This window comes from Elephas maximus, chromosome 16 (assembly GCF_024166365.1).
Source record: "Elephas maximus indicus isolate mEleMax1 chromosome 16, mEleMax1 primary haplotype, whole genome shotgun sequence".
NCBI lineage: Eukaryota > Metazoa > Chordata > Mammalia > Proboscidea > Elephantidae > Elephas > Elephas maximus.
In genome coordinates this window covers 82,309,886-82,324,648 of record NC_064834.1, presented here as the reverse complement: position 1 = coordinate 82,324,648, position 14,763 = coordinate 82,309,886, and the positions used below count along the sequence as shown (strand labels likewise).

At 50.9% G+C, this 14,763-nt stretch overlaps 1 protein-coding gene across 3 annotated transcripts in view; it reads right to left on the bottom strand.

Moving 5' to 3' along the window:
* The window catches only part of INPP5A (inositol polyphosphate-5-phosphatase A), a 205,951-nt gene that overhangs the window by 30,567 nt on the left and 160,621 nt on the right, over positions 1-14,763 (bottom strand). The gene's annotated exons all lie outside the window — the stretch shown is intronic.

Sequence of the window (14,763 nt, the reverse complement as noted above, 5' to 3'; positions counted from 1 at the left end):
AGCGCCTGATCTCTAAAATCTACATGATTCTGTCAAAACTCAACCACAAAAAAACAAACAACCCAATCAAGAAGTGGGCAAAGGATATGAACACACACTTCACTAAAGAAGATATTCAGGCAGCTAACAGATACGTGAGAAAATGCTCTCGATCATTAGCCATTAGAGAAATGCAAATTAAAACTACGATGAGATTCCATCTCACTCCAAGAAGGCTGGCATTAATCCAAAAAACACAAAATAATAAATGTTGGAGAGGCTGCGGAGAGATTGGAACTCTTATACACTGCTGGTGGGAATGTAAAATGGTACAACCACTTTGGAAATCTATCTGGAGCTACCTTAAACAGTTAGAAATAGAACTACCATACAACCCATAAATCCCACTCCTCGGAATATACCCTAGAGAAACAAGAGCCTTCACACAAACAGATATATGCACACCCATGTTTATTGCAGCTCTGTTTACAATAGCAAAAAGCTGGAAGCAACCAAGGTGTCCATCAACAGATGAATGGTTAAATAAATTGTGCTATATTCACACAATGGAATACTACGCATCGATAAAGAACAGTGACGAATCCGTGAAACATTTCATAACATGGAGGAACCCGGAAGGCATTATGCTGAGGGAAATCAGTCAGAGGCAAAAGGTTAAATACTGTATAAGACCACTATTATAAGATCTTGAGAAATAGTATAAACTGAGAAGAACACATACTTTTGTGGTTACGAGGAGGGGAGGGAGGGAGGGAGGGAGAGGGTTTTTTACTGATTAATTAGTAGGTAAGAACTGCTTTAGGTGAAGGGAAGGACAACACTCAATACATGGAAGGTCAGCTCAATTGGACTGGACCAAAAGCAAAGAAGTTTCCGGGATAAAATGAATGCTTCAAAGGTCAGCGGAGGAAGGGCGGGGGTTTGGGAACCATGATTTAAGGGGACTTCTAAGTCAATTGGCAAAATAATTCTATTATGAAAACATTCTGCATCCCACTTTGAAATGTGGTGTCTGGGGTCTTAAATGCTAACAAGCTGCCGTCTAAGACGCATCAATTGGTCTCAATCCACCTGGAGCAAAGGAGAATGAAGAACACCAAGGTCACACGATAACTAAGAGCCCAAGAGACAGAAAGGGCCACATGAACCAGAGACCTACATCATCCTGAGACCAGAACTAGTTGGTGCCCGGCCACAATCAATGACTGCCCTGACAGAGAGCACAATAGAGAACCCCTGAGGGAGCAGGAGATCAGTGGGATGCAGACCCCAAATTCTCATAAGAAGACCAGACTTAATGGTCTGACTGTGACTAGAGGAATCCCGGCGGTCATCGTCCCCAAACCCTCTGTTGGCACAGGACAGGAACCATCCCCGAAGACAACTCATCAGACATGAAAGGGACTGGACAGAGGGTAGGAGAGAGATGCTGATGAAGAGTGAGCTAATTATATCAGGTGGACACTTGAGACTGTGTTGGCATCTCCTGTCTGGAGGGGGGATGGGAGGATAGAGAGAGTTGGAAGCTGGCAAAATTGTCACGAAAGGAGAGACTGGAAGGGCTGACTCATTAGGGGGAGAGCAAGTGGGAGTAAGGAGTAAGATGTATATAAACTTATATGTGACAGACTGACTTGATTTGTAAACGTTCACTTGAAGCTCAATAAAAGTTAATAAAAAAAAAAGTCAACAAAATTCTAGCCAATAGAATTCATCAACATATCAAAAAAATAATTCACCATGACCAAGTGGGATTCATACCAGGTATGCAGAGACGGTTCAACATTAGAAAAACAATGTAATCCACCACATAAATAAAACAAAAGATAAGAACCACGATTTTATCAATTGATGCAGAAAAGGCATTTGACAAAGTTCAACATTCATTCATGATAAAAACTCAGCAAAATAGGAATAGAAGGAAAATTCTCAACATAATAAAGGGCATTTATACAAAGCCAACAGCCAACATCACCCTAAATGGAGAGAGCCTGAAAACATTCCCATTGAGACTGGGAACCAGACAAGGATGCCCTTTATCACCACTCTTATTCAACACTGTGCTGGAAGTCCTAGCCAGGGCAATTAGGCTAGATAAAGAAATAAAGGACATCCAGATTGGCAAGGAAGAAGTCAAAGTATCTCTATTTGCTGATGACATGATCTTATACACAGAAAACCCCAAGGAATCCTCCCGAAAACCACTGAAACTAATAGAAGAGTTCAGCAGAGTATTGGGATACAAGATAAACATACAAGAATCAGTTGGATTCCTCTACACCAACAAAAAGAACATCGAAGACGAAATCACCAAATCAATGCCAATTACAGTAGCCACCAAGAAGATAAAATACTTAGGAAGAAATCTTACCAGAGATGTAAAAGACTTATACAAAGAAAACTATAGTATGCTTCTGCAAGAAACCAAAAGGGACCTACATAAGTGGAAGAACATACCTTCCTCATGGATAGGAAGACTTAACATTATAAAAATGTCTATTCTACCAAAAGCGATCTATACATTTAATGCAATTCCGATCCAAATCCCAGCAACATTCTTTAATGAGATGGAGAAACAAATCACCAATTTCATATGGAAGGAAAAGAGGCCCTGGATAAATAAGGCATTACTGAAAAAGAAGAACCAAGTGGGAGGCCTTACTTTACCTGATTTTAGAACCTATTATATCGCCGCAGTAGTCAAAACAGCCTGGTACTGGTACAACAACAGATAAATGGACCAATGGAACAGAATTGAGAATCCAGACATAAATCCATCCACATATGAGCAGCTGATATTTGACAGAGGCCCCAAAACAGTTAAATGGGGAAAAGACAGTCTTTTTAACAAATGGTGCTGGCATAACTGGATATCCACCTACAAAAAAATGAAAGAAGACCCATACCTCACTCGATGCACAAAAACTAACTCAAAATGGATCAAAGACCTAAATATAAAACCTAAAACGATAAAGATCATGGAAGAAGAAATAGGGACAAAGTTAGGAGCCCTAATACATGGCATAAACAGTATACAAAACATTATAAAGAATGTAGAAGAAAAACTAGATAATTGGCAGCTCCTAAAAATCAAACATCTATGCTCATCCAAAGACTTCACCAAAACAGTAAAAAGATTACCTATAGAGTGGGAAAAAGTTTTTAGCTATGACATTTCCGGTCAGTGGCTGATCTCTAAAATCTGCATGATACCACAAAAACTCAACTACAAAAAGACAAATAACCCAATTAAAAAATGGGCAAAAGATATGAATAGACACTTCACTAAAGAAGACATTCAGGTAGCTAACAGATACATGAGGAAATGTTCACGATCATTAGCCATTAGAGAAATGCAGATCAAAACTACAATGAGATTTCATCTCACTCCAACAAGGCTGGCATTAATCCAAAAAAATACAAAAAAATAAATGTTAGAGAGGCTGTGGAGAGATTGGAACACTTCCACACTGCTGGTGGGAATGTCAAATGGTACAACCACTTTGGAAATCGATTTGGCGCTTCTTTCAAAAGCTAGAAATAGAACTACCATACGATCCAGCAATCCCACTCCTTGGAATATATCCTAGAGAAATAAGAGCCTTTACATGAACAGATATATGCACACCCATGTTTACTGCAGCACTATTTACAATAGCAAAAACATGGAAGCAACCAAGGTGCCCATCAACGGATGAATGGATAAATAAATTATGGTATAGTCACACAATGGAATACTACGCATCAATAAAGAACAGTGAGGAATCTCTGAAACATTTCATAATATGGAGGAACCTGGAAGGCATTATGCTGAGTGAAATTAGTCAGTTGCAAAAGGACAAATACTGTTTAAGACCACTATTATAAGAACCTGAGAAAGAGTTTAAACTGAGAAGAAAACACTCTTTTGTGGTTACGAGAGGGGGGAGGGAGGGAGGGTGGGAGAGGGGCATTCGCTAATCAGATAATAGGTAAGAACCACTTTAGGTGATGGGAAAGACAGCACGCAATACAGGGGAGGTCAGCACAACTGGACTAAACCAAAAACAAAGAAGCTTCCTGAATAAACTGAATGCTTCAAAGGCCAGTGTAGCAGGGACAGGGGTCTGGGGACCATGGTTTCAGGGGACATCTAAGTCAATTGACATAATAAAATGTATTAAGAAAATATTCTGCATCCCACTTTGAAGAGTGGCGTCTGGGGTCTTAAATGCTAGGAAGCAGCCATCTAAGATGCATCAATTGGTCTCAACCCACCTGGATCAAAGGAGAGTGAAGAACACCAAGGATACAAGGTGATTATGAGCCCAAGAGACAGAAAGGGCCACATGAACCAGCGACTACATCATCCTGAGACCATAAGAACTAGATGGTGCCCGGCTACAACCGATGACTGCCCTGACAGGGAACACAACAGAGAACCCCTGAGAGAGCAGGAGAGCAGTGGGATGTAGACCCCAAATTCTCATAAGAGCAGACTTAATGGTCTGACTGAAACTAGAAGGACCCCAGTGGTCATGACCCCCAGACCTTCTGTTGGTCCAGGACAGGAACCATTCCCGAAGCCAACTCTTCAGACATGGATTGGACTGGACAACAGGTTGGAGAGGGATGCTGGTGAGGAGTGAGCTTCTTGGATCAGGTGGACACTTGAGACTATGTTGGCATCTCTTGCCTGGAGAGGAGATGAGAAGGTGGAGGGGGTTAGAAGCTGGAGAAAAGGACACAAAAATAGATAGTGGAGGGAGAAAGCGGGCTGTCTCATTAGGGGGAGAGTAATTGGGAGTGTGTAGCAAGGTGTATATGGGTTTTTGTGTGAGAGATTGACTTGATTTGAAAACTTTCACTTAAAGCACACTAAAACTTATCTAAAAAAAAAAAAAAAAAAGATAGTCAGGGAGAGCTTCAGGATTCTGGTGGAACTTGCCCATATGCTGGGCCTGAGCGTTCTTTGCAAGACAGTTTTACTGATGCAACTTTTCTAATGGTGACAGGACTAAATGTAAGTTCACCAGCATGACATTATCCACCTTACCCTACGGTCCTTCAGCTGTGCTAGTCTGCAGTCACATCCTCTTTGTATTCCTAACTTTTCGGGATTTTTGTCTTCTACGATGAAACACTGTGAAGCACTTATTTGGACGCCAGCATTTTACTCACTCACTCTGTCATTCACTCCATCGCTCACTGTCATTTTGTCACTGTCATTCAGTGTCACTCACTCACTCTGCCACTGTGTCACTGTCACTCACTCCACTCCCTGCCACTGTCACTCCATCACTGTGACTGTCATTCACTCCGTCGCTCAGTCACTGTCACTGTCACTGTCACTCCGTCACTCCATCACTGTCATTCTGTCACTGTTACTCTGCCACTCTATCACTGTCATTCTTTCACTGTCACTCACTCTGTCACTGTCACTCTGTCACCGAGTGAGGGTAGGAGAGGAGGTCCTGCCCTCATGGAGCACACGGTCAGGAAGAGAAGACAGAGTCCGCACAAGTGAGAACAAGGTGGGGTGGTTGATGCGAGCAGGCAGGCCACGACCAGCTCATGGCTGGTGGTTCTGGGCTGAGGGAGGTCCAGCCGTGCTCTGGGTGCTTGAGAAGGGCCAGAAACCAATGGGGGGAGAGAGCAGGTCTTAGAAGATGGGCTAGGACCCTGGGGGGATACTTCCCTCTGACCCTCCCACCCCCATCCACCTTCGCTGCCCTACACTTAGGGCACCCCGACCTCTGGCCTCAGTTGGGGCCAGTGTGTGTGTGTGGGGAGGAAGCTGGGCACACCCCCCAGCACCCTGGGCTGCTGGCTCCTGTCCTGCAGTGCCTTCTTCGTCCTCTCCATCCGCAGAGTCTGGTACATGTCCCCCACGCCTCCACCTCTTCAGCATCCGAGCTGTGAGAACCCGCCTTAGAAGTTGTTCTCCATGAAGCTCACAACACAAGACCCAGGTTGGGCGCACAGTGGGTTTATTGCCCTCTGGCTGTGCTCCATGTGGGGGTCCACAACAACTCTCTCCTGGCTGCGGAAAAACAAGGAAGCCCAGGCAACCCCCTCAACCCCTGCAAAGACTGCAAAATAAAGTCCTGACTCAGAAGACACAGCTCAAAGGTCCCAGAAAAAGTTCCCAGAAACAGCGGGCTTGAGGGAAAGGTCTCTCCCTGCTAGGGTGACACGGTCCAATTTCACCTGATATTCCCTGCTGACAAACATGTATTCTAGTTTCTCCGAAGCAGAAAATGCAAGCTGTTGTGGGTGGCCTGAGTGCCTTCCTGCAGCTGAGGTCATCCATCCCACAGCTGGCCTCCTCAACACCACAGGGGCTGCTCTGTGTCTCAAGCTCCCGCCTCCCCCTCCAGGGTGGGTGGACCGAAGGACAGGTGGGAGGCCCGTGACGTCACTGCACCATGCAGCAGAGCCGTGGCCTGGACCAACAGCCACTCGGTGTCAGCACGCTTCCTGGCCACACAGCCCAGCGCTCTGGCTGTGACCCTGTGCCATGCGGGCTGCACCAAGGGGGCTGTGGGCAGCCTGGGCAGAGGGGAGACCAGTGAGGCCAGATGCTGCTTTGTCCGGAGATGCACGCAGGGCAGGTGCACGACTGAAGGGAGGCTTGCCTGGCACTCGCTGACTGCACACAAAGGTAGCAGGTCTAACCCTGACTTTCGTCAGCGGATTAAAACCAACCGTGCCAGGTGTCCCACTGACTGTGCAACACACACAAAGCTCCCGCAGGCTCTTCAAAGACCCAGGAACTGTGACTACCTTCTCTTCCTTGAGAGTAGACTTTTCTCTCCCCTCAGTGTGAGGAGAAAAGAGCAAGTTTTAACAAAGTAAAAATGAACCACAAAACCACCCTTCCCCCCAAACCTAGGCACAATCTGGATTGTGGGCAGTTACTGAAGGACATGTTCAAACTCGTTTTTACAAAACAAACCATCGTCAAGACATTAGATTACTCTTCTCTCCCCCTTAAACAGACAGTGCTTGAAGGAAGTAACACCGCAAGGACCAAATCTGCCGTCTCTCCATAGGAGCACAGAACCATCAGAATCCAGAGTCTCGACCCACTCGCTCGGTAGGTTCTGGGCTGGGCTCTCCTCGACTGGTGAACGAATAAGAGAGCACAGACCCACCAGCATGCCCGCTGACCACAGCACAGCATGTCTGTCTGCACAGCATGCCCCACCAGACAGACGGACGGACGAAGAGGAGAATGAATAAACAATGGAGTGGAGCCCACCTGCACATCTGCTGACCACAGTGCAGCATGTCCCTCTGCATAGATGCCCCACTGGATGGGTGGGTGAATGAATGAACAAATGAACGGTGCAGAGACCCAGAGACCCACCCGTCCCAGCACGGCCGCCTGCACTGCGCCTGCTCACTGAAGCCTGGTCCTGCTGTGCTGGGGGCCACAGCTGGTGGGTGGGTTTGCGATACATCCCACAGACTTTTCATGGCCATCCCTCTAAATGTGACCCTGCTCCTGAGCTTTTATCCCTCTGACAACTTGGCTCAGAAAACATCCAGACCTCTGATAGCATGAAATCAAAGACAAAGACAGAGACACAAAGGGGCCAAGCGGCTGGCCTGGCCTCCTCAGTGCGCAGATGTGTGCGGCTGGCTTCTGAACACGCTGAAGGCAGAGCAGGTGCCAGGACTGGGCCCTAAACGGCATCCTCACAGCTTCACATCAGGGGCTTGTTGGTGATAAATCACAGCAGACATGACCTGTCGGGTGGACAGGAGCCAAGGCTTGAAGCAACGTGGCTCACCCTGGGTCCCCTCCAGCCCACTGCTGTCACAGGCTGCACAGTGTGAGAGAAGTGGATAGACTGCTGGACCTGAGTCCTGCTCCCAGGATGACACGCTGGCCACTCAGAGCAGAGCTGGTTGGTCCCTCGGTGACGGAGGCTTCCCTCTGTCCCAGAGGATACAAGGTGAGGGGCAGGGAGGAGGAGTCCTGGGGATGCCCACCCACACAGGATGCTGCTGGACCCCACCGCCCAGGAAGCAGAACGGGTTATGGAGATGCGCTTCTGCCTCTGAGAGCTGCCAGCCCTCCTGCATAGACAATACACGGAGCGCCCTCAGGACTGCACAGGCCACAGGACACAGGCTGTCCTCAGGAGCCGTGGTGCATGCTGGGTGTGGGCTGCCCCCGGGAGCCGGGGTGCATGCCCAGTACAGGCTGCCCTTGGGAGCCAAGCCTTTTCCACCAGAACTGGAGAGCCCAAAGCCTCGGTGAGTGGTGGTGAACACACTTCCTGCCTGCATGCACACCCACCACGTCCACTGGCTCACCGTGCCATCCAGGCAGGGTTTCCCAACCACACTCGTCTCTCAGAGGACCACTGCCTGGCAACAGAAACTATCTGGTGCGATACTGGCTGAGTCGGAGGAAGTGATTGCCAAAACCAGCCTGACCCTCACTCTGTGGCCCCGTGCTGCTGGTGTGGAGTGTCACAGCCCCTCGGACGAGGACATCTAACTCTCTTGGCCCGGGAGGTCCAGAGCCTCGGTGGGGTGGCCTGTGCTGTGTCGCCCAGTGGACACCACACCAAGACCAGCAAAGCAGAGCTACCTCCCACTGGGGCCTGGGTCCAGCCGGCCCACTACACACTGTCAACCCCACAGCAATCTGTCTCCCCTTCCTTTATAACCAGGTTCCTGGGGTGTCCCTTCTCTGCCCCCTCCCCCAGGGAACCAGCATGGAGCCCCTTGAGCAGTGCATGGCTGTGATGCAGACTTTGTTCATGAAGGTGGCTCTTTGCTGACTGTGGGCATGTCAGCGAGGACCAGGCCACAGCCCCACCTTTCTTCTCGTGGTCCTGTGGTTTCTGGTTAAATTCGAGCCATAGAAATGCCTAACATTAAAAAGGGCTATAGATTGAAACCCCACACATTTCTCAGGCAGCAGTGATTGAAGGGAGAAAAAGAAAAACCTCTATAAAGATGGTTAACAAAGCAGGCACGGGTACTTTATACAGGTTTTCCTTAGCACGAGTTAATGGAAAATTATTACCTTTTAAATGTAAATGGTTCAGATGACTCTAGAAAACAGAACTGACTCTGGGGAATAAACATGATCTTTTATGCTACAAACAATCCCCCCCATAAGTCTGTGCTCAACGCTCGCGCGCATGACTAAACCTGCATAAGGATCGCACTTTGGAAGAAGGGTGACTACGAGCCAGCCCAGGGCATAGACCCCGAGGCCCAGACTCCATTCAGAATCCAGGGTTAAAGGTTCATCTCAGATTGCTGAGTCCCCACCAATCAGCTGGCACGTGGAAGCTCCATTTAAACACTGGGCTCTGCAACGCAGCTACGAGGGTTCAAACATGAAGTTCCGATGCACAGACTTGTAATTCCACTCTTGCTGTTGTTTAAGAAGCACTGGGTAACCCGACAAACACTTGGTCAGCACGCCCTATGATGGCCCCTCAGTAAGCAGGCCCCAGTCATCAGGGCAGACGCAGCCATGTCACAAGCACAGTGTGTCCCATCCTATAGATGTCCCCAGCCCGAAACAGTCGAGATCCAAGGGGGCAGCCTGTGTCCCAGCGGTGCAGTGGTAACCTGAACTGCGGGGCATGGAGGCCCCTGGTGCTGGTGGAGCTAAAGTGAGGGTGGGAGCCTGTCTACTCAGTCCAAAGCACCGTGGAAAACTCGACTGCTCATATTGTCCACAACCACCAAAAAGGGCAGGGTCTGTGTTTCTCAAAACAGCCACGTTAGAGACTGTCGTTAGAGAGCTTAGAAACGGCGCAAATGTTTCCTGCAGATAGGGCTTTCTCAAAGGCAGTGATGGAGGGGAGGGAGGCGCCTTCATCAGTGCCCCCTTCCCACTGCACGCGAGGGTTCAGCCTACATCCTGGGTTCCCACACCCATCACTCGGCGCTGCCCTGGCCACACTGAGTCCTGCTGCAGGAAGGTGGTCAGGTGAGGTCAGGAGGGTGGTGGGGTAGGGGTCGCAGCACCAGAGCCACACTTGGCTCCTGGGAACAGGCACGGGGGCAGGCATACAGCCAACACCACCACCTGCTGTGCCTGGCCTGCCTCCCACCTCCCCCTCCCACCGCACCCCTCCACAGCCTTCACCCAGTGCCTGTGTAGGGGAGGGGCTGAGTGGGCAGATGCATGGTGGTGTGGTGGGCAGACACGTGGTGGTGTGGTGGGCAGATATGTGGTGGTGTGGTGGGCAGACACATGGTATGGTGGGCAGATATGTGGTGGTATGGTGGGCAGACACATGGTGTGGTGGGCAGAGGGGTGTGTGGTGGGCAGACGTGGTGGTGTGGTGGGCAGAGGGGTGCATGGTGGTGTGGTGGGCAGACACATGGTGGCGTGGTAGCAGACACATGGTGGTGTGGTGGGCAGAGGGGTGCATGGTGGTATGGTGGTTCTCCAGGTGACAGGTGTGCCCCAGAGTCCCCAGCCTCACTCTCAGCCAAAGAGCCCTGTGTTGGGCATGCCCCCCAGAGCGCAAAGAGGGCCTCCCGAAGGCTGTGAGGGCAGGGTCAGGGCGACGTGGCCTTCCTGCGGGGCCCGGGAGCCCTAGCTCCTCCCAAGGATGTACTGCTCCCTGGGGCAGAGTGGGGGTACAGGGCTCGCCTCCTCCCATGACTGTGGAGTCTCCTTACATTCGGGGAGTGGGCCCTCAGGGCCTATCAGAAAGGCGCTCTCTGCGTCCGGGTGGCCCAGGGCTCTCTGCTGCCACCCATGCCACCTTCTGTAGGGGCTGCTCCTCTAGGGGGGTGCTCTCTCCAGGGCTCCATTCCCTGCAGGGCCTCATGAGCATAAATCTGTCAGCAACAGGCATCTGGTTCTTGAAGAATGGTCACCACTCCCGAAAACGCATCCATCTCCGTCACTGCCGGGAGTGACGGATGCCGGTGTGGAGGCTGAAAGATGGGCACTGGTGGCACCACCATCACTGTCACTGAGCACAGCTGCCAGCAACACCACGCAACACCCAGCACCCAGGCAGGCGCAGCCGCACACAGGCGGTCTCGTGAATGGGCTCAGTGATACCGCCTGTGAGATGTGCTGGATGGCTGCGTGTAATCTGTTCATCAACTCAGGGCTTCCGGCCTGTTCGTTCCACTCAGAAGCCCTGCTGAGAATTTGCATTTTCAACAAGTTTCCAGGGGATGCTAATGCTGCTGGTTAGGGACCAGTCCTGAGAAACATTAGTAGGGCAGTGGTTCTCAAAATTTCACCTGGGGATCTTACTAAATGTAGATTTTGATTCAGTACATCTGAGGGTGCAGCCCTGGTGGAAAAGTGGTTGAGAGCTCAGTTGCTAACTAAAAGGTCAGCAGTTCAAATGCACTAGCCACTCCTTGGAAACCCTATGGGGCAGTTCTACTCTGCCCTACAGGGTTGCTATGAGTTGGAACCAACTAGATGGTAATGGATTTTTTGTTTTTTTGGTTTTTGGAAATGCAAATTCTCAGCAGGAGCTCAAAGCAGAACAAACTGGTTCAAAGCCCTGGCTCAACTATGGCTATGAATGATGCCCCATGTGATCTGCATCTCTGTGCCTCGGTTGTGCTCAGTGACCACGGCTGCATCCCTCTGCAGCTCTGGGAGGCAGCGGTCAGCTCTGGGCCGCACCCTTCCATTCCCCCCTGGGGAATTTCCACATGCAGGCACGGCATCCACACCCCCTGGGCACTTCTACAGGAGTCCCCTTCCCCCAGCACTTCCACACGAGGGTGCAGCAGCCACCTTCCCCCGGGCACTTCCACACGAGGGTGCAGCAGCCACCTTCCCCCGGGCACTTCCACGCAAGTGTGCAGCATCCATGCTCCCCCTGGGAATCAGAGCCCAGTGGGGCGATGAGGCTCCACCCAGAAGCTGGGTCAGCTGCACCCTCTATCTTGCCATTGTGGATGCGCCCACCCAATCATGGGAGGACAAGCAGCCTCCTGTAATTTACTGTTGCCACCAGGACCCAGCTCATGGACACTTGCTGTTTGGAGGTGGATCTAATTAACCTCCAATGAATCTTGCTAGCCAGTAGGCTGGTTCCCTGCAGGCGCCATGAACAGTCCGAGGAGCAGAGTCAGTGCTGGCCCACCCAGCTGTGGGCGAGAACAGTTGGGGCCCACAATGAAACCCAGAGCAATGAAGTGTCGTCAAGAAAAGACGCTGGAGGGGAACAGCACCTACGCTCTGTCCCGACCACAGCTGCACCAAACAGCCGCACTTGCACTCAGAAGGAATTCAGCAAAAAGAAATGCGAGGGGCCCAACGTTTGGATGCCTGCACTGAGGCAGTCTGGGAGAAATCCACGCAGAGCGACCCTCAAACCAGCTGGCCACCCCAGGCCCAAGTCTGCACTCTGGCATGGTGCCCCAAGCACCCTCATGGACTCAGCACAGCCCACAGCATCTCCACTCCCACCATCTGAGCCCCACAGAAACATTTTGTGGACATTTTTCTTTGGTTTCCACAACGCTTCTATGGACGATTTTATGGTTAGAGCCCTTTTAAAAGCCGTGTTAACCAGCATATTTTGATCCCCCAAGTAGGTGCTTCCGTGGGTTCTAAAATCCAACGACCTGATGGCAGCCTGGCCAATGCCGCCAAGATCTGGCATCACCAGAGAAAGGCAGTTTCTCCTGGGGGAGCCATTCCTGGATGTGGCTGTGCCAAGAACTCGGATGTCTGTTAGTGTTCAAACTACACATGGTTGTAAGAAATGGTGGGTGGAATCACGTCCCTCCAAAATTCACATCCACCTGGAACGTCAGAATGGGACCTGATTTGCAGATGTAGCTATGGCTCTCAGGAAGAGATCACCTAGGTTTAGGGTGGGCCCTAAATCCAATAACAAGTGTCCTTCTAAAAACGAGACACACAGGGGAGACGGCCACGAGACAATGGAGGCCACGCGCCAAGGACACCTGGAGCCACCAGATCCTCCCCCAGAGCTTCCAGGGAGCATGGTCCTGCTGACACCCTGAACACGGCCTTCTCGCCTCCTGACTGTGAGAGAATGCCTTCCTGTTGCTTGAAGGCCTCAGACTGTGGTCCTTTGTTATGGCAGAACCAGGAGACTCAGACACGTGATCACATCAACAGTGAAGGAAGGGCCACACTCTGCACACATATTCAACGTTAAGATAAATGCCAACTGATGATAATTTCCTGGTTGGGCCACATGTGCTGGAGGCCGATGGGAGGGACAGGGCCACCTGTGGAGAAGTCGGTGACCATGGAGGTAGGGGGGTGCATGCTGCCGTCTTGATGACCAGGCAGAGGAGTATCACCAAGAAAACGAGCCGTGCACCTCCCAGCGGTCACTCCCGTGGATCCAACTCTGGAAAGACTCCCCCCAAGCCCCTACCTCTTGAGTGCTGAGCCTCTCCAGGCTCCACGCCGCCTACCTGCCACTCAGAGGTGGGACAGTCCTTGGTCCAGAGCTGGATAGGCCTAGAACCTGCACTAAAGGGCACAGCCCACGTTTGCCACTTGCTCTGCTTCACTCCACGGCAAACTGTGTGCAAAAGGCAAGTGGAGAGTTTATCTGTCAACTGCTCAGCCACACGCCTACAGGTTTTAAAGGGCCACACGGGCATAAAAACCCTCCAAAAATTAATGTGTGGAGCTTGGACAGGTTTACTTATTTATTGAGGAAATAATTCAATTAAAAACTATCATTGACTTCCCTGTCACTGCTTTAAATGTGCTGGCCTGGAAGAGGAGGCCTGGCTGCCTCAGTGTGAGGCACCACAGCCCTCACAGTGTCATCACCCACAGCATCGAGGGAGGGAGCTCCCGGGCTGCTGGGCATCAGATGGCTCCGCCATAGGGCCTGACCGATGTGGGCGCGGCATGTCCACTAAGACCTGCTGTCACACTTAGGACGACTCCCAGAAGGGACTGCTTTCTGACTGAACCCTGGGTTTACAAACACAGCAGTGCCCGCATAAGCACGGGACACACGATTCCCGTTGGCACTGTCCGGCACACAGGCCTCTGCTGTCGCAGGGGAAGGAGCTACATCGAAGCCCCGTCACGCCCTCGAGAGTCGTCAGGACACGGGAGCGCGTGTGGCAGCCTGTGTCTGGCCACCACGACAGAAGACTGCTGACTTGGAAACAGGGCATTGAAACCAACACGGCCTTTCTAGAAGATTCCAGAGCTGCCACAAGCCACACCACGTGTCCACCCTGTGCCGCACCCTCTCCCACCACACCCACCTGGCCTCACGCCGGCGTGCACAGGCATCCTCCCGCCGTGGCCACAGCCCCTCGCACCTACGAACGCACAACTGCCTGATTGATTCCCCAAATCCTCCAACAACACTAACGCAGTTTCCTGGCAAAGCAATCAATAAAACTTTAGATTAAGACACACATAAAAATGCTTGTTCCATGGCAGACGAATAATTTATTGTTGTTAAGTGACCTCCTTGGGGAAAGGAGCATGTATCTGCATAATGTGTATTATTATTTTTATTACCAATTAAAGCCCACGCTTCGCCGCCTAATCCCAAGCCCACGTGAGAGGAGGGGCCGCAGTGACGATGGGAGAGGCTCTCAGCTCCTTCCCATCTGAGAGGCTGGCATCCCACTGACCCTCCTGGCAGGCACAGCTCTGTGTCCAGCTGCTGAGGATGTAACATCAGTTCATAGCCGTGGTCCTGGCGTCTGAAGGCCCCCCAGGAACCCGACAGAGGGTGAAGGCCAGAGTAGGAGTTGCCTGGCCCAGAGGGCAGAAAGGTGGAGGAGACAGGGAGGAGG